The sequence below is a fragment of the Rhinopithecus roxellana genome, chromosome 3 (assembly GCF_007565055.1).
Source record: "Rhinopithecus roxellana isolate Shanxi Qingling chromosome 3, ASM756505v1, whole genome shotgun sequence".
NCBI classification, from domain to species: domain Eukaryota; kingdom Metazoa; phylum Chordata; class Mammalia; order Primates; family Cercopithecidae; genus Rhinopithecus; species Rhinopithecus roxellana.
The window spans coordinates 93,614,284-93,640,259 of NC_044551.1; positions in this window are offsets into that span (position 1 = coordinate 93,614,284).

The following is a 25,976-nucleotide window of genomic DNA, read 5'->3' on the forward strand; positions in this document are numbered from 1 at the left end:
CATATGTTTAGATACACAAATACCATTGTGTTGCAGTTGTACACCGTATTCAGTACAGTAACAACACGCTGTACAGATCTGTATCCTGGGAGCAGCAATAAGGCTAAGCCATATAGCTTAGGTATGTAATAGGCCATGCCATCTAGGTTTGTGTATGTTTGCATAATGATGAAACCTAATGATGCATTTCTCAGAATGCATCCTCCTCATCGAGTGGTGCATGACTGTTTATCCTCCCAATGGAGTATTATTCAGCAATAAAAATGAATGAAGAACAGATAAATGTACAACATGAAAATGAAAGTGTTACGTGAAGGAAGTCAAATACCAAAGAAAACACATTGTATGGTCCCATTTATATGAAATGGGGAGAACAGGCAAATTTATAAAGATAGAGAATAGATTGGTGGTTGCCTATGGCGGGGAGTTGGAGGTATGGAGGGCAATGGGTAGGACTGCAAGAAGTTATGGGGGGCTTTTAGGGAGTACTGATAGAAATACTTTAGGTTTAGGTTGTGGTCGATGGTTGCAACAATACGTGAATATGCTGAAAACCATTGAATTGTGTGCTTGAAATGGGTAAACTTATGGTTAGTGAATTACATCTCAATAAAGCTGTTTAACAAAATAGAAAACACCAGGATTGCAAAAGGACATTTCGTCAGGCCTGTATTAAAGCAGGATTGGTAACTGCTATGATTTGTTTGTCCCCTCGGAAACTCATGTTGAAGTGTGATCTCCAATCTCTTGATGTCTGGAGGTGGGATAGTGGGAGGTGTTTGCTTCATGGGGGTGGACTTCTCATGAATAGATTAATGCTTTCCCACAGGAGTGAGTGAGTTCTCTTTCCAGCTGGATTGAATCAGTTGCTGAAGAATGAGCTGTTATAAAAGTGAGTCCAGCTTCCTAGTTTCTGTCTTGCTTCCTCTCTTGCCATGTGATCTCTTCAGCACATGACCACTTGCTTTTCTGCTTCTTTGCCATGTTTTGACTCAGCACACAACTCTTACCAGAAGCCAGCCAGATGCCACACCATGCTCTTGAACTTCCCAGCATGCAGAATTGTGAGCTAAATAAACCACTTTTCTTTATATATTACCCAGTCTCAGGTATTCTCTTAAGGCAACACAAAACAAAGACAGTATCTATGGCCTAGATACCAATGACTTCCTTAAATTTCCCTTTCCCTTCTGCATGTCTGTATTTCCCAAAGAGCATCTTCTTCACGGTGAACGTTAACAAAATACAAGTCCAGACTCTTTCATGTGAAGCCTTGATCTGTGCTGGAGCTGCTTCCCCACAGGCAACTCCATCTCCTACATGAGAGACAGGTGAAAATTTTAATAGGGGTCCCTGAGAAGTAAAATGAAAAATGGTACATAAAAAGCTTTTTACAAAATTGGAGACAATTATGACTTTATGTCTCCTATTCCAATTATAGAGTGGCAAACCTGCATTTTGAAATTGTTCCTTTATATATCATTTCACTATGACCAATGATTCTCCTAGACAATGGGAGATCAAATGCATGATTTATAATTAAAACTTTTCTGTTCTCATGTCAAGAGATGTGTATATTGAAATTCAAAAGTATCGCAGCACACTCATAGTGATTCACTATTACAGATAAAATATATTTCGTGTTTCACTTATGACAGGTGCCATTTAAAGCAAGTTACATGCATTATTTCAAAGAAAAATTTTTTTTCATTGGCAGCAGCATAATCAGAAATTATCCTATGCCTTCATTGCCATTTAAGAAGATGTCTTAGAGATTTTAATACAAATACCAAGTGTTTACAACTGGGAAGTAACTTTAGAAATTATCCATTTCGGTGTGTTCGTTTAAAAATGAGGAAACAGAGAGAGGTGAAAGCCCTAAGGTTATTGGAAACTAAGTGGTAAAAAGAATATAAATGCCAGTGTTCCCAATCCCATCCCATTAGGATACTTTCTTTCAAACCTCACATAAACTAAAATAAGCATGTCTACAAAGAGATGACATGATGTTCTAGTTCTGTGTTAGCCTCGTAATACTTGTGGGTGACAAACTTACTCAAACTGAATCTAACCTTCCTGATTTTTACAATATCTCACCTAAATTCTATGAATTTAGTGATGCTCAAATTAAATTACATAGACAACATGTGCTTCACAATAGGTATACCAAGAATTATCATTAAGTCTACTATTGCCCAGGTTGAAATCTGGGATCTAGCAAAAAAACAGCTGTATGCTAACAGGCAACTTTCTTAAAAAAAATTCCCTTGCCATCCCTCAGTGTCTTCATTTCTTCACCTAAGGATAGCAACTGTGTCTACCTCACAGCATTGTTCCATGAGGATTCAAATGATGGTGGGTTTTGAAAAGTGCTTTGGAAAGCACTTCATGCTAAGGGCCCTTTAAGTTGTTTGAAAGGTTATGAATATCATCATCATCAATCATTATCATGATAATCATTATAATCAAGGAATTATTTGCCAGGTGCTAATATGTTTATTAGCCTCTAGATTTTTTCCATATAAATGATTTGGAAATAAGAATTTCAGGATGGTCAGAACTTTGTGAAATCTGAAAGATCACAATTTATATTCATATATTTGGATGTAACCTTGATATACAATGAAAATTAGTCAGCTCACATTTAGTAATTTAAAAAATCACTGTGTGAGAGGAATGTTTTAAATATGCTTTTGGGAAAGATGAAAAATCCAATCAGTAAAGAAACGCTGTTGAATTTCCAGGCTGGAGTGTGGTGGCGCGATCTTGGCTCACTGCAAGCTCCGCCTCCCAGGTTCACGCCATTCTCCTGCCTCAGCCTCCCGGGTAGCTGGGACTACAGGCGCCCGCCACCACGCCCGGCTAATTTTGTGTATTTTTAGTAGAGATGGGGTTTCACTGTGTTAGCCAGGATGGTCTCGATCTCCTGACCTCGTGATCCGCCCGCCTCGGCCTCCCAAAGTGCTGGGCTTACAGGCGTGAACCACCGCGCCCGGCCTGAATTTCAGTATTGTTTTTATTACTATAATTACCACAAAAAACAACATAATCAAAAGGAACACTTGGAACAAATTGTAAATGAGTTAGTATTGTACATTTTCTCTCAATTCCAGAGCAAATATGATTACTAAAAGCAAAGGATGTATTTGACACGTACGTTTGTTATTAACACAGACACTAAACCAAGGTTTATGTAACAATGACAGTTTTTAAATGCATTTCTTTTCCCATGAAATAAATTTCAGCTTTTATTCAGTTTCAGTTCCAATATACTTTGGTAAAAGTAGTCATCATGAGTGAAAATGAGTACTAAGTGTCACAGTATCTTTCATAAAAGATTTTTACAATCTTTAAAACCATTGAGCAACAAATGATACAAATTTATATTATCTCTACTGGATAATTATCAAGATGTAAATGTATTTTAATAAATAAAATTTAAACATAAACATGACAATTATAAGTGCATATTTAAAGTTAACTTATTAGTAAAAATTCGGTAGTGTTCCAAAGTCATTATATGGTAGATTTATTTGCCAGAAGTGTGTCTGACTCCAGCTTACCTTTTATATCTCATCAGGAAACACTCATCTAGAGTCGTTTTTCCGTTGCAGGAGCCTCCTGTGCTGACTGAAGAAGCCCTAGCTCTTTTGAAATTGGTGTTGTAGACTTCATCATTTCCTGTTTAAACCAAGAAAATTTTGTGAGTTGCAAAACTCTAAATAATGGATCACCAGTGAGAATAATATTTGCCAGTGACACTAAGTTTATAAGAAAATGTGCTGGCAAAGTGGGGTGGTAGGAATGGTAGTTGGTTTAGACGTCTTTCCTGTGTTGTCTTTTGGCCCATCTATCCCAATTTCTTAATTATACAGATTAAGAAAAATAAAAAATGGAGAGCCAGGGAAGGAAGATATTTGCTCAGAGACTCGCAGGTAGTTAATGAAAGGATTTTGGTGTCCTGTGTTCAAGTGTACGGGTCTTTCTGCTGCCCCATCTTAAGATCACCCAATATGTATGGTTAGAATAAATTTTGGAAAAGTACACAGCTGTAAAGCCACGAGCCATTTTATTTCCTAATAGGAGAAAGATTGGTGCTTAGGGAGTTAGTGTGATATGTATAACATAAAGTGTAAGGAATTAGAGTAAAGGAAACCTTTTTTAGTAGTACATGCCATGGTGCATATAATCAAAAAATAAATATCTACATGGATTAGCATGGAAATAAGTAAAATTGGATTGCTAAACCAAATAATTTAATTTTAAAATTGTAGGATTTTCACATTGCTAAAACGTTAAAAACATTTTGAAAAGGGAATCATTCATTTGTTACTTATACCCTAAATTCTTTCAAAGAAAGAATTAACTGAAAACTGAGAGATACCTGAATTTATACAGAAGCATAAACTATAAGAAGAAAGAATGCTATGATTTGGAGCTTGGATGCAGTAACACTAAATGTAATGCCACATGGTTAAAAGGACCCTGGGTCCAGACCAACCAGATGCAAATCTTGACCTTACCACTTACTTGCAGTGTGAACTTGTACGAACTTAAGCTATGCTTGCCTCAAAGAATGGGGATAATAATGAATCTACATACATACACACATAGATCAGAAAGGTGCTTATAACACTGCTGAAAGTGTACTTTGTGTTAGTCTGCCAGCACTGCCATACCAAAGTACCACAGTCTGAGTGGCTTAAGCAAAACACATTTATTTCTCACAGTTCTGGAGGCTGAAAGTTCAATATTAACATGTTGGTAAGTTCAGTTTCTCTTGAGGCCACTCTCCTTGGCTTGCAGACAGCCACCTTCTCCCTGTGTCCTCACATGGCCTTTCCTCTTTCTGCATGGATCCTCGTTGTCTCTTCTTCTTCTTATAAAGATGCTGTCACATTGGATTACAGTCCCACTCTAATGCCTTCATCCTAACCTAATGTCCCTCAGGAACATTATCTCTAAAGATGGTCACATTCTGGATACTAGGGGTTGGGAATCTCAACATATAAATTTGAGGGAATATAATTCAGCCCATAGCATACATCTTGGATCTTCTACCTTGTGGAACATAACCGGCTGAAAGGCCAAGCTGCATCTGAAATGCAAAATGCATTTATTCTGAGGCTACACTTCCCACAGGCCATTGGCTGAGTATCACAGGAACACTCAGGAAGGCTGTTTTGTATAATCTTAAGAACTCCCTTTGACTTTGAATAATTTATCTTTAAAATGCACTGCATTCTTTCTCCTTCTTTCTCCATTTCCTTCCTTCCTTCCTTCCTTCCTTCCTTCCTTCCTTCCTTCCTTCCTTCCTTCCTTCCTTCCTTCCTCCTTCCCTCCTTCCCTCCTTCCCTCCTTCCTTCCTTCATGGTTCCACTCTCCATGGAATTTGAATATACTTTACTTACCATAAATCTATTTTTTAAGATGTGTTGAAGCATTTTCTTGCTGAAGAGTACCAGTAATTACAGTTGCTAAAAAGCAGCTTGATTTTGTTCTCAGCCTGGGGCATATCTACTTTTATGTCAAGTGACCAAGGCATATACTTTACAGGAACAATTTTATAAAAGAACTCTGTAAGTGTCATCATTTACTTAAAAACTACATGATTTTTAGCACCTACATTCTTCTGGAAAGGTTGACTTGTTCAGCAGAAGGCTTGACAAGTGGTAAGAATTCATCTGAAGGTTTTCACAGGTAACTAGAAGCTTTGGTTCCCGGCCCTGTGTTATGTTGATAGGTGATACACGCCACGAAGACATGCCAGACTCAGCTGTCTTTGTAAAGTTTCTTCACCAATGTTGATGAAGCTAGTGACCAGTTTGTATCGTGATGAGTAGTTTCATGTAGAAATTTATTGAATATCTATTTGAATTCATCTGGTGCCACCATCAGACTATCTTAGGAATGTCAGAGATTACCTGAGTGACGGGTTAGACTAGGTAGTTTCAACTCTTTCTTTATAAAATCTCAAACTAAACAATTAGTATTTTATAATGGCTTATTTGGAATTCACCTATAGATTTATCTTTGGGTAGTTTAAATAGGATTATAACCTTGCTAAAGACTTGTTTGGCATAATGATCTACTAGATAATTTCTTTTAGCTTCCATATTGCCCCTTCCTGCATGGACCTAAACCATTATCATAGTCATCTGTCTAGGAAGTAGGAGTGCCTCTAAAAGTTCCTTAACTATAGTCTATTTTTTTGGTTGGTGTTGTCAGCTACCTAGAAACCCCTTTGTTTCCAAAGCAACTCCTAATCAAGTATTGCTCCAGAAGCATGTTTGTTATCAGTATATATCCCTCTCTGAACTGTGGTGAATTGAAAAGCTCTAGCAAGTGCAGTAAGTTCTCCCATCTGGGCTGATTTTCTCTCAGGTAGAAGATTGTATTATAAAGGAGAGCTTAAATTAGTGAGAGTGTATCCTGTTTAATCCCCTCCAGTTTCAGTTTTGAGGTATGATATTAGAAGAAGATGCTCAATGTAAGCTTCTAATACCTTTGGGTGAGATAGCGAAGGTTACCTAACCGTGGTAAGGTGATCTTGAGGTCCTCCTTATTATGATGAAGGCAGGAAAGCAGAAGGACTCAGGGTGTTGTAGGACTCAGTAGTTTAACTGAGACCTAGATCAAGCATGGAGCCTAGAACTAGTTCACCAGAAATACTGACATGTAGTAGCAATTGGCCTAAGTCCAAGTGAACAAGTCAAATGAGGCTATAGTAAGCATTTGGGTTTTTGTTTCCCATGAACCATAGAGGACAAAAAGGCTTGTTCAAACCACTTATGAACAAATAGACAAAAAAGGCTTTTTACAGTTAAAGAAGCCTAGGGAAGAAAGCTTTGAAAAAGCTTCCTTAGGTAATAGAAGGCTTGTTCATGTTTTGGATCCTAAAAGAGAGAGTCTCTTATTTAGGACGTAGTCAGTTGATAAAGAGTTGATGCAATTTCAGAAAAAAAAATTGGCACATGTTGTCTGCAACATCCAGTTAAACCTAGAAATCCTCTCAATTATTGTATTATAAGAGGTTTAGGATCAGTTTGGTAGTTTTTTTTCTACCCGAAAAGAGGCCTTTTTTTTTTTTTTTTTTCTCCTTAGATAGATCATGGCCTATAATGGACTATGTTTTGGTAAAATCGTAATTTAACTTTTGAAAATGTTATGTTCTTTCCCACTAAGGTTGGGAGCAAGTAAATGGATTACCTTTTTATCCGTTTCCTTTTTCCTCTCAACAAAATAGATCATCTACATACTGTGTCAAAGCTGAATCAAAGAAAATTTAGACCTTCTGTCTTGATTGACGGCCTGGAAAAATATGAGGGTGCTTTAGTTAATTTCTAGAGCATAACAGTGCAGGCATATTGTCATTCTCCCCAAGTAGGACCAGAAGATATTTGTTGTCTTGCTTTAGGGGCATGCTGAAAAAGATCACAGATCTACTACAAGGACTTAAGTGGTTTTAGGAATTGACAACAAGGTGATATTTGGATTAGGTACTACTGGGAAGTGAGAAGCGAGGGCTAACAATTTTATTGATGACCTTGAGGTTTTGAACAAATAGATATCCTTGGCCATTTGTTTTGTGGGTGGCAGTGTTTTCCTTCTTTCTTTTCCTTGCAGAATGGGAGTGTTACAATGTCCCAAAGGTTAGTTCAGAGTAAGAGAAGGCCTTTGGATATAAGGCCTTTGCCAATGGGTCTGAGACTTTCTCTTGCTTCTGGCTTCAAAGGATATTGGTGACGATTGGGTAACACTTTGGTGAGGTAAAGTTTAATAAGATCTGTTCCATTATTTTCCTGTGTTATTGTGTGTCCCATAGTGTGTCAGGTATAGTGGCAAGATTGCTAATGGAGGTATGCATCAAATGTAATAGAGAGGGCAAAGGTATATCAAAGTATAAACTACTACTTGATCATGAATAGAGAAATCCTCTGAAACTTCAAAACATATCTGGAAGTTCTGGTGTGCATTTAATATTATGAACTCATTTGAAAAGTAAATCTCTCCCTGTCAGATGTGCAGCTGTGTTATTAGAGAGGATTAAAAAATGTTTTTAAGTCAAATGCCCAAGTGTTAAAAACTGGGAGATAGTAAAAACCTGTGGGTTATTGAAATACCTCCCACCTGTGTGGTAAGTTTATTCTGAGGAAGAGGCAGGATTTCACATGGAACAAATAGCACCTGTGTCCACCAGGAATTGATGAGGTTGACTAGTTTTATATGTATAGTCAATTCAACTTGATTATTTAACAGTAAGATAGGCATCTTTTTCCCTTCTTGAAGTACAATTATTAATCTGAATGGAGGAAGTTTTTTTGGTTTGAATTTTCTTTTGTAAAATAAAACCATTATTATTCCACTTTTGTTACAATGTCTACAAGCATCCTTGTCAATACATTATCAGTTTAAAGTGGGCTATTATACTGTTTGATCTGCAGGGTAATAATTTTATTTTGGGTCTTGTCTCAATTTTGTTGTAAAGCTCTTTCAATGTGTTCTGAGTTAGGTGCAAAATTTAGGAATATAATGAGAGAAAAAATAAATTTTCCTGGAAAAGAAGAGAACTTAGACTTAGCTGACCCCATAGGAGCTGGCAATGGTCGGTCACAAGTGATACTTGTGTACATTGTGTATTTGACCCTAAACTTGATAATTGTCTGCCACTAAATGCAGATGTGACTATCTGTGCTTCTTGATAAGTGGAAATGAGAGAGAAGGCTTTCTCTAGAACAAAGCCACACTCTTAGGACAAACAAAACATGAGTTCAAATGAACTTCATTCAGCTTTTGGTGACCCACTGAAATGTCTGGATGTATGCCAATCTGGTGAGAACTGCAAACTCACTATGGTATGAAGTCAGCTGAACAAGTTTATAGGGACTATGCCTATGTTATATTGTGTGATTTTGCTTATTATGAAAAACAACTTTCAGACAGTACAACACAACATAGGAGCACAAGAAAGAGTAAACATGAACAAACAGCTATGACTCAATTCCACCAGGGTGCCAAAGAAATGGAAATCAAGGACATCTGGGTACTGATCTAAAAATAGTTGAGGAACCCATCATAAAGGGACTTGTATTAGTCCATTCCCACTATTAATAATAAAAACAACTACCTGAGACTGAGTGATTTATAAAGACAAGAGGTTTATTTGACTTACAGTACCACAGGCTGTACAGGAGGCATGGCTGAGGAGGCCTCAGGAAACTTACAACCATGGTGGAAGGGTGAAGGGGAAGCAAGCACATCTTCACATGGCAATAGGAGACAGAGAGAAGCAGGAAGTGGCACTCACTTTTAAACCAAACAATCTCATGGGATCTCACTCACTATCATGAAAACAGCAAGGAGAAAGCCCACCCCATGATCCAATCACCCCCCACCAGGTCCCTCTGCCAACATTAGGGATTAAAATTCAACATGAGATTTGTGTGGGGATGCAGAGCCAAATCATATCAGAATCAGACTTCAGACCTGTTCTGTGTTACCACATTGGCACAGAGTCAACAAGCTTGATATGGTTCTGCTGTGTCCCCATCCAAATCACATCTTGAATTGTAGCTCACATAATTCCTACATGTGGGAGGGACCTGGTAGGAAATAAATGAATCATGGGAGCAGTTTCCCCCATACTGTTCTCATGGTAGTGAATAAGTGTCACGAGATCTGATGATTTTATAAGATGCTTCCCGTTTCACTTCGCTCTCGTTCTCTGTTGCCTGCCACTATGTAAGATGTGTCTTTCATCCTCTGTCATGATTATGAGGCCTCCCCAGCCACGTGGAACCATGAGTCCATTAAACCTCTTTTTCTTTATCAATTTCTCAGCCTTGGGTATGTCTTTATCAGTAGCATGAAAATGGACTAATAAAAGCCTCAGCAGCAGGGCACAAAGGGTTTGCTTGTGTCCTATGCCTGTTTGAAGGCTGGGGTTTGCAGTGATGTGCAATGTAGATCATTTCTTCATGGGGCTTCCAGGAAAACTCTGGAGGTAAGTGAAGCCCACTCAAGTGAGAAAAAACCCAGAAACTTATCTATTCAGAGCTTGCTAAAGTGAGGGTATCAGCCACCATTGGTGCTAGACAGAGATGCAAAGGCAGGCGGAGGAGTGGGGAGGCTTCATACTGGCAAAAGTAAAAAGGAAAGCCTTCAGATAGGCTCTGATTGGATATTGTTGGCATGAGGAATGCTGAAGACAGGCTACCTAAAAGTGGGACATCTCATATGATTGGTTTTGGAAGCATATTTGGCTTTCTCTAGTTAGTCTTGAGTTGGAAGCAGTGACAACAAATAAGAAAGCTTGGTCTTTGACCAAGTCACAATCTTTCTGGGCTTATTATGGTTCAAGTTGTTTGGCTTACCGAGATGGTTGCTGCAGAGGTTGTGAATCCCAGCTTTATCGTCATACATGGTCATACGATCTGGCCGTTGTCCATTCGTATGTGGAGTTTCTCCACCTCTATTGTCATTATTAGTGATATCATCCGCAGGACATCATAGCCCCCATTTTGTTACAAAGAAAGAAGCAAATATCAAAGCAGAAACTTCTGGAGCACAGAGTTGACTCCTCTTCATTTGCCTTATAACACCATATATAAAACCTCTGGTCCAGGTTTTGAGATGATTAAATACCATATATATGTTTTAAAAGTCTGCCTATAAAATCTCTCAAAAGTCAACGCTCTGTGTTACCCTCCAGGAGTTCAGCACAAGGATGCAGACCTTACAGTAATCTCCCTTGCAAGAATTTCCTTCAGAAGGAAGGACATCTTTGCTCCACTTTGTCGTTCCTTCTACATATTTCACTTAGAAGTTAATTTTTTCATGGGTCCACATCTCTACATGAATTTTAAATCCTGGATGAAAATACATCCATGTCTCTTAAAATTTGGATGCATGTCTTGCTAACTTTTATTCTTGTGTGTCCCATCGAAATTGCTATCTTTTCCACACTAGGTTTCCTTTCTTGTATTTCCAATTCTTTTGTCCACAAAATGCCCATTCATTTAGTTTCCAAAACTTGAAACAACTTCCTAGCCCCTGAAGCACATACTCTTAGCCCACCTTTGATGCCTCATCATTCTTGGGTCTGAGTGGTGCCAAGTTTACCTTTAAGGTATATTTGGAAGCTCTATTTTCCTCTTTAGTTCCACTGACACTTCCCTAATTTGGTTTCTCATTAAACTCAGATAGGCCAATGCTCTCCCACACTCCAGCCATTCTCAGTCTGATTCAATGTAACCATTGATGTCAGATTAAATTCTTTAGAGCCACACCTGACCATTTCACTTTTCTTTTGAAAAACTTCACTTATTCCTTTGGTTATATAAAGTAAAGCCTGGATATCCTAGCCTGTGGTGCAATGCGCTTTTCATCACCATCTTCTCACCCTCCCTTTCCCTATTTATAAGCCCATACCATCCTTAATCTAAGCCTCTCATATGACTTTGTGTGCTCAGCTCCACATCAGAGGCATCCATGTCCATGTCCAATCTTTCATATTGAACAGAAAGCTTTATGAGCAGCATATCTATATTTAATTCATCTTATTTTTAATAACATTTAGGGTAATTAGTGACATTTATTAAACAGTAAAAATTAAATTCTTGAGACAAAACAAATATATATATATATATGAAAATCATTTAAAAATGCAGCAACAATGGCAAATACGCAAACTTTGATAAAAGGCATGATTATGGCAAAAATTATATGCTCTAGTATGATAGTGGTCAATTTCCACAGTGAAAATGTTGAATGGAATTTGGATTTGATGTAAATATTTAATGAATTACAGGTTTTTTTTTTTTTTTTTTTTTTTTAACATAGGAATAACAGAAAGCCCCATGCTGAGAAGAGGAGATAATTTCAGGAAAGTTTTTGATGTCCAGTTACAATGAGCATCTTTATCTAGTTAGATAACAGGGAATCTTGAGTATCATTGGAATTCATCCCTATTTCTCCTCTTTTCTCTCCCTTTCTTCTAGTGTTGAAACAGGTACAAGAAAAATCAATGCTGTGGAGAATAGACTTTAAATTAAGTGTCCCAATAATGTGAACATGTGATTTAAATTTAAATATTTTGTACTACAGTTGATAAAATGTAGTACTAAAGTTCCAAAAAATAACTTTATCTCTGCAGTTATGAAAAGAGAATAAAGCAGGATAGAAGTATGTTTTCCCTGAACTTAAGTTCAAGCAAAGAGTAAAAGCTTGTTTACTGTGGAAAGTATTGTAAAAAAGAGATTTCACATTATTCCTCTAGTGTTTTTCTGATTAGATCCATGTTTTACTTTGGCATAGTGATATATATGAAAGATTGGCCCCATTTTTCTTTTTTTCATTTAGTAAGAGCAAAATATTCCAAAGGGATTCTTCAACTAAACCTCGATTAACCAGAACATTCTTTTCTAAAACAAATGGGAAATCTTGATATTACCATAAAAACAAGAGAAGTTTTAGCCTTCCTACAACCTGGCTTTCTCTTGTATGCTGAAAACTATTACTCTGCCCTCTAATGATTTTGAACATTGCTGGCTCAGGGGAGAGATGAGAAGCCAGTTGGATCGATATCTGGAGAGAAAGCTCTTGGGTAAAACAAAATGCATAGCTGTGATAACCAGGATTGTTTTTCCATCTTGGGAATTCATAACCAGTATAGTTATGTTCCAGGAAATGTGGAAATGGCTATGACTCACAAGAACCCAGCCAGCATTTACCAAGGTTACTCCATTTATTTTATGAGAATGTGGTCACTTTTCATAGAGGTAAGAATTGGTTCTAAGTCATGGAACCTCAAATTATTAGGAATAATTTTCTCTGTTGTCCCAAGAAAGGTCAAGTATTAGAGCTTATCAGGGGGACAGAACAGTCTTTTGGCCTCTGTCAATTAAAGGGCCTCTGTCAAAAAATAACCATGTGTGGTTATTTGCCACCATACACCTATTGGATTGGGAATTGTAGCTATGCTTCCTTCCTAAGATTAATATCTCAATACTTTTTCATAATAGCCTGGCACACAGAAGTGTACATGTATTAGGAATGCTTTACCACTCTAACCTGAATTAGAAAATGCATTGGCATAAATTTATCTTGTCTGGGTATCGTTGAGATTTCACCCAGAAATAATAAAATTCAGATGAAATGCTTCCTCTTTCAGTAGATGCTCCCTGGTTATTCCAGCAATGAACATTTTAAATAAACATAACTAGCATGGTTTGCCCACTTCTAGAGCATTAATCACATCTCAGTATAAAGTCATTAGCTATCTGACCTCTTCACTGAATCTTTTGGCATATAGACTTCTGCTTTTAATTCTGAGGCAGCACCCACAAGCAACTGTGCTTTGCACACAATAGGCACTACCTATGTTTCCTATGCATAAATTACCAAATGTTAATTCTTGTGATTTCTCTCACGATTCTCCAAAATGCCAGTTATATTGATATAATCAGTATAGATTTGCTCATATATTTTATGGTCTGCATTTTCAGATACTGTTTCATTAATTTTACATATCACATTTACTTGAATATTCTGAGGCAACCTGTCTTGAATACTCTATCTTTATTTCACAAATGGCCATTACTAAACTATTTTTTCTTTATATATTGTGATGGCTGGTCCCTTAAGGCAGATGTGTTAGGAGCTCATATGTTTAAGGAGGTCTAAGATTATGAACAATCCTCAGAGGGAAAATGGGATAATGGACCAATAATTGCTGCTGATTGCGAAAATAGATTTTCACCCTTTCATGAGATAAAAAGAAGCGTTGTTTAATTGCTGTAAATGTGTCCTATGCCTTCAGGAATTGGATTCAGAAGATATTGCGACGTTACACCTGGGAGTCTAAATATGGTTTTGTACTGATTGCTGATTATTATTTTTAGGTCTTTGTAATCTCTTGTCTTAATGTGCTACTATGTGAATACTCTGATAATACCTTGAAACAATACCACTAACTCCATTAATGTTATGCCAGTTTTCATGAGAGGGGTCAGTATATTTCAGGCACTTAAAATTTTATTTTAAAGAAAGGTTACTAGTGTGGCACGCATAGGAAAAAATGAGTTATCAAACAAATGAATGAGGCAGAAGCCATATTTGTTTTAATGGACTTTGTATCTATTACTGTATGAAACCTTGACAAAATGATGGGACAGTCCATTAAAAGCAAATCTGGCAAATTAGGTACTTGCACAGTTGGAAATGCAGAACACAAAATATTTATTTTATAGACAGTGACATTATCTTATAGGTAGCTTACAATAGAATTTTTTTCAAGAAATCTAAGTTGTAATTTTTACCTGAATATCTATTGTTGGTCCTTTCCTGCAATTTTGGCCATATTTTTTCTATCTCTGCCATTAGACAAATCTATAGCTTCATTTCAAGATCATTTGTGAAGTACTTTGAAGCAAAACAAACACAAAACATAAATAGCCTGAAACAAATTATTATGACTGTTCTCAATACTTACCAACTCATACCCAAAGTAGCAAGTATTTTGCTGGTGGCATATATTTCATCATTGAACAGTAAAGTGAAATTGTACTAGAGATGTTTTATATTTTAGTCTCTGTCAGTAGCTTTCTGGGTAGAAATTCAAGTCATTTTACCTCTCTATGCTTCAGGTTTCCTGTCAATAAAACAATGTTTTTTAAAAAATTATTTTGAGGGCAACATTCATCCCACTAATCTATAAGTATAATATTTGTGTGGGTGCGTTTTAGAAACAAAAGAACTGATGACAAATAGCTGAGTTACATCATGAGCTGAGAGTATATTTCTTAGGAAACTTTAAACTGCTTTTAAAATAAATAAAAACTGTGCCTGTAGTCCCAGCTACTCGGGAGGCTGAGGCAGGAGAATCGCTTGAACCCAGGAGGCAGAGGTTTCAGTGAGCCGAGATAGTGCCACTGCACTCCAGCAATGTGACAGACCAAGACTCCATCTCAAAAAATATATATATTTTTAAACAAATAGGAGACAAATTTTTATGCTTGGAGATAAAGAAAATTTGCTATTTAAGGAAGACATTTAAAATGTCAGAAATGTTTCAATTAAGTCATTTCTGAAACATCATTCGGGTATTTCATGCATGACTGAGTCAATTTCCTTTACATTAAGTCCATTTAACAGAGATGATAGGATTTTAATTATTTTCTGCAAATATTTTTAAAGGGGGAATTCTAGTACTGTTAGTGTTCATATGTTTTTATAAAGGAAAATATCAGAATTTAGGATATTCACAGAAAACTAACCAATCCCAATCCATGATTTCTGTGAATGGTGTTAATTTTATGAAATATGGGAGTCCAAACAACACAAAATGTACACACCCTGTCTTGAGTATTCTATTTATTTCATGAAGTGCCATTATTAAACTCTTTTTTCTTACATTGTGATGGCTGGTCCCTTAAGGCAGATGTGCTTGGAGCTCATGTGTTTAAATTTACATATGAAACGTTACATAATTTTTTCCTACAAAGAAGTCAGAATTAGTCTTATTTTGGTGATTTCACCTTTGGCATCTAATTAGGTGATAAATGGCTTTGATTTACCTCTGTCCTTTTCTCAAAGAGAGCACACAGACCTGGATGCCAAATTCCATTGATGGGAAAAAGGGACGAGGCCGGAAAACAGGCTGGAGGCAGATGCAACCCTGATGCTATCTGGTACTCAGATTAAATTCTCTCACATCAAACTCTGCAAAACGAATTTTTTTTTTTTTTTGATAGCTTTCGTTCTATTGCTACTGCTTAAAGCAAGGAAACAAATATATAAATCTCACACCCAAGCTCACAATAGAAAAACAGCACTTCACCAACTTAATTGCATTTCTTCCTACGAAAGAAGCATGAGGGAAAACACTGAAAATCTGAGTTGTGTACTCTTGTGGGTAATATTTTTAAAATTTTCCCAATTCTTTCTCTGAAGCTTCACTTTAAAATGTCTTATGAGAATAATATTTCTAAGGTTTGGATTTGAATAAAATTATTGAGAAAATTACCCGTATACTTGAAATGATAGAGGCTTTTACACTTAAGTCTTTTTTTTTTTTTTTTTTTCCCCAGAATATCGGTTTAAAACATGTACTGCCAAGGAGAGAAGAACACTTCTCATTACAGTATCCTTAGAGAAAACCATGAATTTAGGCTGGTTTTTCACAGAGGAGAAAAGATCAATTAACTTGTAATCACTGAAGCAGCATATGCTTTAGAAGACTAAAGTAGGCACTACTTTCTGTGTTTCAAAAAATTGATTCCTGTTTTTGAGTTGTCACAGAGGAACTCTGTATTCTTCCTAGACACCTGCCGGTCACTTAGAGACTGCCCGCCCCAAACAATCAGGCAGTACAGAAATGAATCTGAAGCCTGATCGCAGGAGTATGAATGTCGTATCATGTGTTAGGACATGTTACATTGTCTCCAATAGCTAATCCAAATAAAATTTTAGTTATTGGAGCATGTTTCATAGGTATTCCAATTAATAATTTTTTAGTAATAATATTCTAGAGAGGTCAAACTGTTACAAGTACTGTTCTCTGTGATACCCTTTAAACACAACATGCCATTACTCCAAGTTTTAAAAGATGTGAATTACCTCCTCTCCACAGAGCCTGTATTTCTTTTTACTTTAAAATTTCTCAATTTTTATCACAGCTCATCCGTCAGAATCACATATATCTTTATTTTCATACTGGTTTCTATGCTGTTGTTATAAATCATGTTTCCCTTATTAAAATAATAATACCTGTTCTTAGGTTTATTATAGCAATTTGATTTGACCAACTAACAGAATATCTTATGTTATAAGTAGAGTTTTTAATGCTGCTTTAGTATTTTATTTTTCAAAAAATCCAGGTGGATTTTAATGTAAGTGTCCACAGCCTTGAGAAGATTAATAAACGATCCATACAATCATATATTATTGAAATAAACCATCATTTTTAAGACAGTGTGAATATGATTTTCATAATTTTCCTTCAGAATCACTTTTAATATTCCATCACCTTTTAATATATCTTCCATCTGATTTTCATTGTTTTAATTAATATTCTGGAAACCTGTAAGTTTCAATTTGAATAAATTCCATGTCATTTTGATGTTTCCCCATCATGACCAGCTCTACTGAATTGCTGCTACACTTGGCTAGGGGACGTCATTTTTAGATGCCCGGGCAAGCGATATAATTTTTAAGGTCCATGGCTCATAAATCCAGAAATATTTTCTTTCTCATGTAATAAAATGACAAGTAGCACACAGAATAGAATGTATCGTAGGCATCTTCTCATCTCATGAGAATATTGTTCATTTATTTGTTTTCTTGAGAAAATAAAAAATATATATAAATTAAAAATCAAAGGAGTGGATTTAAAAAGCAGTAGAGTAGTTATAAATTGGCCAGACCTATTTTTCAAGTATGAGTCTTTTACGTACACGTAGCCCTGTTATTTCAGGCTATCTGTGGGAAAAAAGTAAGCTATTTAAAGATAAGTTATTTGTTGTTGTTTTCCTAACCATGTGAATTTTACTTTTCACAAATAATTCCAAAAATTGAAATTATATTGAAAAATAATTTTTCAAAAATAATATTCACATGCTTAGGAAAACTGAAGATAAAAAAGAATGCCATTATATTATTTGTAAATTTCCGAAAAAGATCATTTGTGACTAATGATTTCCTTTACAAATTGGCATCAATATACTATTTACAGTAGAAATACATTATGGCACCAGGGGAAGATGACACAGGATTCTTGAAAGGCAGTTTATATAAATATAAAAGTCAATCATCCAAACTCAATTTTGAATATTCACCATTGCAAACATTTTTGAAAGAGTTGTATTTGAGGGCCCTCCTTATTCAAAAAATTTAGATACAACAATGGTGAAGAGTGCATTTTTTCTCTTTTAGAAACAGCAAGAAAAGTGACTCTAGCTATAAATGACCAAAGGGGTTCAAAATTGGTTTGAAATAATTTGAAAAGAGCTTGCCTTACTACACATTAATTTTTCATGATCCCTTATTGCAAAGAGCTGCATTAGTTTTCATGTGTGTTAATCAATGTACAAATTTTGTTTTCTGATTAATAGTACACATTAGTCTAAAATCCTTAATTTTGTATTTGATAGAATTGCAAATATGTAAACCAGTAAAACGCTCATTTTTGATGAAAGACTACCTGGAATTTTTTTTTTTTTTTTTTTTTTTTTTTTTGAGACGGAATCCTGCTCTGTCCCCCAGGCTGCAGTGGCGCAATCTCAGCTCACTGCAAGCTCCACTTCCTGGGTTCACGCCATTCTCCTGCCTCAGCCTCCCGGGTAGCTGGGACTGCAGGCACCCGCCACCACACCCGGCTAATTTTTTTGTATTTTTAGTAGAGATGGAGTTTCACCGTGTTAGCCAGGATGGTCTCCATCTCCTGACCTCGTGATCCACCCGCTTCGGCCTCCCAGAGTGCTGGGATTACAGGCGTGAGCCACTGCGCCCGGCCAAGACTACCTGGATTTTTATTAAAACGTTTAGTCTGGACCACTAAAAACTGAAGACATTACTGGTCTAAAAGCACATACTTATTATGGCTATTTTGTCTTTACAGTTTACTTGTTTCAGGGGTTTTCTCGTGTGTTCTTTATTATTTATGATTAGCCAATCAACCAGACTATTGATGTTTAATTTGGGTAAGAAATTTTTCAGAGGATAGCAGGAATAGTAGCTGAAGGAAAATTTTCTCAGCAATGATTCCTTAGGTGAATGGATTTCAAATCTCAACAAGTCCTGTTACTTAGGGACCCTCATGGGATTTTTTATCTGTCCTTTGTTGTCTTCAAAGCTGTCTGTTAATGGATCTCATTGCTCACAATATCTATTACCCAGAGAAAAGAGTTTAATATAAATGGCAATCCTGGGATGGCCTTTATACTAGATATTTTAACTCTGAAATAAATTATTTTAGTTGAAGTTGACTTTTGACTGAAGACTATTGCAGTTCTGTATATAAGTGCACCAGTTCTTTCTGCAACAAAATATCATTTTACAAATAACCTTACCTCAATTTCAGTGAAATGTAAACAAATAAATATTTATGTTAATAAATAAAAAGTCAATGCTCACTCTGAAATAATGGATTTTTTAAAAATACACTCAGGGCTGGGCACGGTGGCTCACGCCTGTAATCCCAGCACTTTGGGAGGCTGAGGCAGGCCAATCACGAGGTCAGGAGATCAAGACCATCCTGGCCAACATGGTGAAACCCCGGCTGTACTAAAAATAGAAAAAAGAAAAATTATCCGGGCGTGGCAGCGGGCGCCTGTAGTCCCAGCTACTCGGGAGGCTAAGGCAGGAGAGCGGCGTGAACCCGGGAGGCGAAGCTTGCACTGAGCCGAGATGGCGCCGCTGCACTCCAGCCTGGCGACAGAGCGAGACTCCGTCTCAAAACAACAACAACAACAACAAAAACAAAAAACAAAACAAAACAAAAACACCGAGTAAACATGGAGAAATTCTTATTTGTTTACAATAGGAAGCACTGCAGATATCTCCAGGTATATTTGTTGATCTGGAGTGATGTTACCCGTCCAAAATATTGTCCCCTTTAAAACAGCCACCTTTGGAACATGTGTTTTTAATCCAGTAATTAAAACCTCTATTTATGTGTCTTTTGTGAAAATTGTCTCTAAAGCCTGGGTACTTGGGGGTGGGGCAGTGGTCAGAGAGAAGTTTATAAAGCCCCACAGAACAGCAGCCAAGGTGCCAGGGGGAGGTGCTTAAAAGTCAAATAACTTCACCTAGGTGGGGAAATCCATGGTTGTGGAGCTTTATTTAAAAAAAGAAACAGAATTGTGGACACTCCAGTTGTATTCTAGAGATAAACACAACAACAAGAGAGATGACAGTTTTATCTGAGAATATTCAGGAATCAGAGCTTGGAGGGCAACTTTTAAAAATGAAGGCTGGTAGGTTTGCCTGAAGCAGAAAACGTTTTCCAGAACCTTTGGCTGCTTTTAAAGTCCTTTAGCCATGTCACCTGTGAATTAAATAAGGTGTTCGATATTTAAATCTATATATGAAGTGTGTTTTATTAGACAATATATTGTCTAATTTGTTGCTTCCGTAGTACTACTATTTTCAATCTTAGAATATAGTTGATATTCAAAGAGCAATCAACACACTTAAAATGTTTGGATTTTGTCACCAAGAGCTACTTAAAAATTAGCTCAATGTGTGCAGTGGGATTTTTAAATAGAAATTTTCTAATTCTAATCATATGCAATAAAATAGCATAAATTTTGATGTTCTATTCACCTTTATTTATATCTTGCCTTTTAATTTTTTTCCGTGAAAGCTTTATACATTATTGTTGTTGTTGTTGTTGTTGTTGTTATTTGAGATGGAGTCTCACTTTGTTGCCCAGGTTGGAGTGCAGTGGTGTGATCTCTGCCCACTGCAACCTCCACCTCCCGGGTTCAAGTGATTCTCCTGCCTCAGCCTCCTGAGTAGCTGAGACTACAGGCGCGTGCTGCCATGCCCGGCTAATTTTTTGTTTCTTTAGTAGAGACAGGGTTTCACCGCGTCAGCCAGGATGGTCTCGATCTCCTGAACTCGTGAGCCGCCCACCTCGGCCTCCCAAAGTGCAGGGATTACAGGCGTGAGCCACCGCACCCGGCCAGCTTTTCACATTATTTATGAAAGTTTACACTTACGTACCTTCACGTGTTACTCTAAGAATGGGATATTTTATTGAATATATTTTCTAATTGTTACAGTTCTTTCACCAAAGCTATTGATTTTTACATGTCTATCTTGTAAACAGCAACACTGATGAAATTCATGATTAGTTTAATTTGTCTCTATTTCTCCTAGACATATTTATCATAGCAATGATGGATTTTTCCCATTTCAAATATTTTACTTCTTTTGTTTCATTGTATAGAATAGTCTTTTTTATCTTTTTATGTTGATACTATTTGCCAAACAGGTCATCCTTTCCTTTAAAGAAGATGCTTCAAAGGTTTCTTCATTAAGTATGGTGTTGACTGTAGGTTTTTAATGGATAGACTGATATCATTGTAAGGAAGTATTGATTTCTTTGTTTTCAGCTTATTGTAAATGTGTATCGAATATTTCTAAGTAATTTCTCCATTTCTCATGAGGGCTTTATTATTATTATTTTCATGAGTTTTTTCTATTTAATATATTAATATAATAAATTGCATTCATAGATTCCTAAGTGTTTAGGTAGGTCTGCCTTCTTGGAATAAACTTTAACTTGTTCCTATGAATTATTTAATACGCTGCCTGATTTTAACTTACATTTTTTAGATGTATATTTATATATATGTATTGGACTATAATTTTTCTGTGAACTTATGTTTATTTTTCTTTGAAAAATTCTCAGTTATATTATTTTCTCTTTTCCTGTTTGATTTCAAGGAAATAGCTATTCGATTTTCCCTTGTTTTCAGTTTTATAAGGTATGATTGACAAATAAATCTTATCTATTTAAACTGTGCAACGTGATGTCTTGATAGATGTATACATGGAGAAATGTTACCACTGTCAAGCTAAATTAACATATCCATCACCTCACACAGTTACTGATATTTCGTACGTGGTGAGAACATTTAAGGTCTACTCTTTTCATGTATTTCAAATAAACAATACATTATAATTAAGTACAGACACCATGCTGCCCCTTAGACCTCTAGAAATTATTCATCCTGCATAACTGAAACTTAGTATTCTTCGAAGAAATAGCCACTGGATTTGTGTTATTCTTACTAAATATTTATATTTTTCTATTATTTTCTGTTTTAACCTCTACTAAGTTGTTCCTTCTGCTTTTCTCAGACTTAGTTTTTGGTTCTGTTTCTAACTTTTAAAATTAAATTCTTAATCAATTCATTTTAGTTTATTTTTGCTAAGAGATGAATACATATTTTGCTGTGAAGATTTCTCTAAGCCCTACTTTGTAGTTTTTCCTTAATTTCTAAAAGGTAGGGTTTTCATAACTGTAATTTTCTATGTACTGTGAAAATGTAGTTTGATTTTCTTTGGCCTTGCAGTTCCTTAACTAAAGAATATCTAAGTAGAACAGTAATTCATTTTTCACATTTTTCTTAATTTCCTGCTTTACTGAAGAATCCAATGATGTTTTGTGTGTTGATACACGGTAACCTTTAAAAACACTTAAAAATGGGTACTTGCTAGAAAGTTACCAATGAGTGCAAATAGAGTAGTTAATAGAAATACATCAATTGGATCTGCCTTATTAATTATTTTACATGCCTATGCACCGCACTTTTTCCTACCTTTTCCCATTGGATTAATGGAAATGATATAAAGTTCCTTAGGTCTTTCTGTTGCCTTCTCCTTATACTTCCTGAAGTTTCCAATTCATGAATATTAATGTTATATAATTTAATAAATAGTACTTGTTGTGGCTAGATTTTTCAATGTAGATTATCTTATTTATCATGGTAAAGTTTATTTCTGTGTTTTGTTTTCTGTCTTTGTCTTGCACTTAACCTCAGTAAATATTGCTATTCACACTGCTATGTTTTTAGGAAAAGAAGGGATTATTCCAACAATATTGTACCCAACCACCTTTCCTTATCTTCAGACACTTTCACCAGCATATCACTCGGGAGCACATGAATGTAATCCAGAAACATGAGACGTCTTCTTGGCCCACTGTGGAATACCTAAGCCTGCTTCTGTGTGTGTGTGTGTGCGCGTGTGTGTGCGCATGTGTGCACCCACGAATGGAACCTTATACCTCTTTAGTAAATCCAAATCATCAAAAAATCCTGCCTCTCCAGCTCCCAACCTCCAACATTTCTCCATCAATAATCTTTTTGAGTGCACTCTTTTCTCATTCAACTCCACATTCTCCAGCTCCTGCTTAGAGTCAGTGAGCTGTTACAGAGACCCCGTTGTATGTCCCATCCAGCTGTTCCTAAGTTTTTCCCCCATATTTTTAAGGAACACATTGTTAGTTCTGCACAGGAAGTGAAGAGCCCAGCATTATATTTTGGTATGCCTGCTTACCCTGTTCCCTCCGATTGGGCATTGGGAAAACTTCTTCAAAATTAAAAATTAATAGTGTTCCTTAGTTACATTGACTATAGGCTTTCCCTTTCTATTATGTGATTATCTTTGCTGCTTTCCTTTGTTTCAGAGAGGAGTGGAAATGCCTTTACCTACCAATTTAATCTGAAATTCTCAACATTTTTGAAGCAGTCACAGTTGTATGCGGGAGACGAACAGGTCTAAAAAATTAACGGTCTACAAAATAATTTACACAATAAGATTTTTCCATATGTAAAAACTATATAACATGCTTTTAGTAAATATTTAATTATGAGGGAACATTCTGTAGGATATTACTTGCCCCAAGTTTTAACAACAATTAAAAATATTTGAGTTGATTAAGCCTAGTATCCATTGGTTATCTTTCCTGATCCTCTCTCTCCTCCCGTCCTCTGCTCTTCAAAGGGCCCCAGTGTGTGTTGTTTCCCACTCTGTGTCCATGTGTTCTCATCATTTAGCTCCCACTTATAAATAAGAACATGTGGTATTTGGCTTTTTCTTCCTGTGTTAGTTTGCTAAGGATAGTGGCCTCCAGCTTCATCCATGTCCCTGCAAATGACATGATCTCGTTTGTTTGTTTGTTTGTTTTAATGTCTACATAGTATTCCATGGTGTATGTGTACCACATTTTTCTTTATCCAGTCAATCATCGATGGGCGTTTAGGTTGATTCTATGTCTTTGCTATTGTGAACAATAGCAAATGAACATATGTTTGCATGTGTCTTTATAACAGAATGATTTATATTCCTTTGGGTATATACCCAACAATGAGATTCCTGGGTCAAATGGTATTTCCGTCTTTAGGTATGTGAGAGATCACTACACTGTCTTCCACAATGGCGGAAATAATTTACACTCCCACCAACAGTGTGTAAGAATTCCTTTTTCTCCACATATATGAAAAAAGATGCTTTTAATTGTATTGTTACTGTTCATACTTTGCTTGTGTACTTTAAAAAGTCATTTCTTAACTAAAGGTCATAAAGATAATTTCTGTGTTCTAGATTTTTTCGGAAGTCTGTTTATAATTGTGAATCCATTTGCGGGTAACTGACATCTTAACAAATGTTAGTATTACAATCTAGGCATATGGAAATCTTTCAATTCATTTAGTAAGATTTAAAATTTTAAAAAATGTGTGACTTAGCTCCATAAAATTTATAAAAAACTTTTGTTAGCTTTTTTTGTAGATATTTTATGCTTTAATGCTGTTGTAAATGACATTCCAAAAGTTATCTTTATACTTTAAAGATTTTTTTCAAGTTATGAATCTGTTATTACTTTTAGTGTATTTATCTTTCGTCCAAAAACCTTGATCAATTATTTTTTAATTTTAATTGTTTTTTAAAATCTTGGCATTTGTTGTTTAGACAATTTTATAGTCATTATTTGGAAATAATAGTAATTTGCTGCTTTGCTTTCATTTTTTCCACTTTTATTTGATTACTTTTCCCCTCTAACTTTACTGCTTAGAATCTTAAGAGCAGGCCGGGCGCGGTGGCTCAAGCCTGTAATCCCAGCACTTTGGGAGGCCGAGACGGGTGGATCGCGAGGTCAGGAGATCGAGACCAACCTAGCTAACACGGCGAAACCCCGTCTCTACTAAAAAATACAAAAAACTAGCCGGGCGAGTTGGCGGGCGCCTGTAGTCCCAGCTACTTGGGAGGCTGAGGCAGGAGAATGGTGTAAACCCGAGAGGCGGAGCTTGCAGTGAGCTGAGATCCGGCCACTGCACTCCAGCCTGGGCGACAGCGCGAGACTCCGTCTCAAAAAAAAAAAAAAAAAAAAAAAAAAAAAAAAAAGAATCTTAAGAGCAGTGCTGTATTGAAGTAATAATGGGTATCTGTCTACTTTCAATTTTTTAAATGAATTGTTTCTAAACCTTGATGCCTCCTTATTTATTTACTTATTTTTCAGATGGGGTTTCAGTATGTTGCCCAGGCTGGCCTTGAACTCCTGAGCTCAAGTGATGCGCCTACCTCAGGCATGTAAATAGCTGGGACTACAGGAATGTACCACTGCTCCCTTCTTCTCCTTATTTCTGTTAGTTTTGTCATATGTTTAGCTATCCATGCATATGTGTGTGTGTGTGTGTGTGTGTGTGTGTGTGCATGTGTATATACGTGTACACACACACATATATATTCACATTCGTATTTTTTGGCTAGCTTTCTTCTTGCCTATTAAATCTTCCTTCTGGAATTGTTCTCCTTGTCAAAACATAAAATTGAGAATTTCCTCTGTTAAGTTTCTGTTGATTAATAAGTTCTATCTTAGGTTTCCTGAAAGTGGCATCATTTCCACTTGGTAATTGAATGACATTTTAACTACATATAAAACTCTACATTGACTCATTTTCAGCATTTTGTAGTCCTCATTCCATTGTCTTCTGGATTCAATTGCTCCTCTTGAAAACTGTATCAATGCTTCCATTTTCTTATGTAAGCATTCTCTCTTTCCAGTTTTTCTTCTTGTCTACTTTTTAAAAATGCCTCCCCCAATTTTTTTTTAGTTTTATTACAATCAGATAGATGTACAATAAAACTATTCAAGCTAAAGTTGTACTCTCGGCTGAATGTTTATGTCTCCCCAAAATCTGTTAAGTTGAAACCCAATCAATGATATCATGGTATTTAGAATGAGGGTTTTAGTAGGTGACTTGTCATGAGGATGGAACTCTAATGAACAGGATTATTTTTCTTATATGAGGGACTGCAGAGACTCTCTTCCTTTTTTCATCATGTGAAGACATGGCTAGAAGGCAGCCATCTACGAGGCTGGAAGCGGGCCCTTACCAGACAGCAAACCTGCAAGTGCCTTCTTTTGGAATTCCTAGCCCCTATAACTGTGAAAAATACATTTCTGT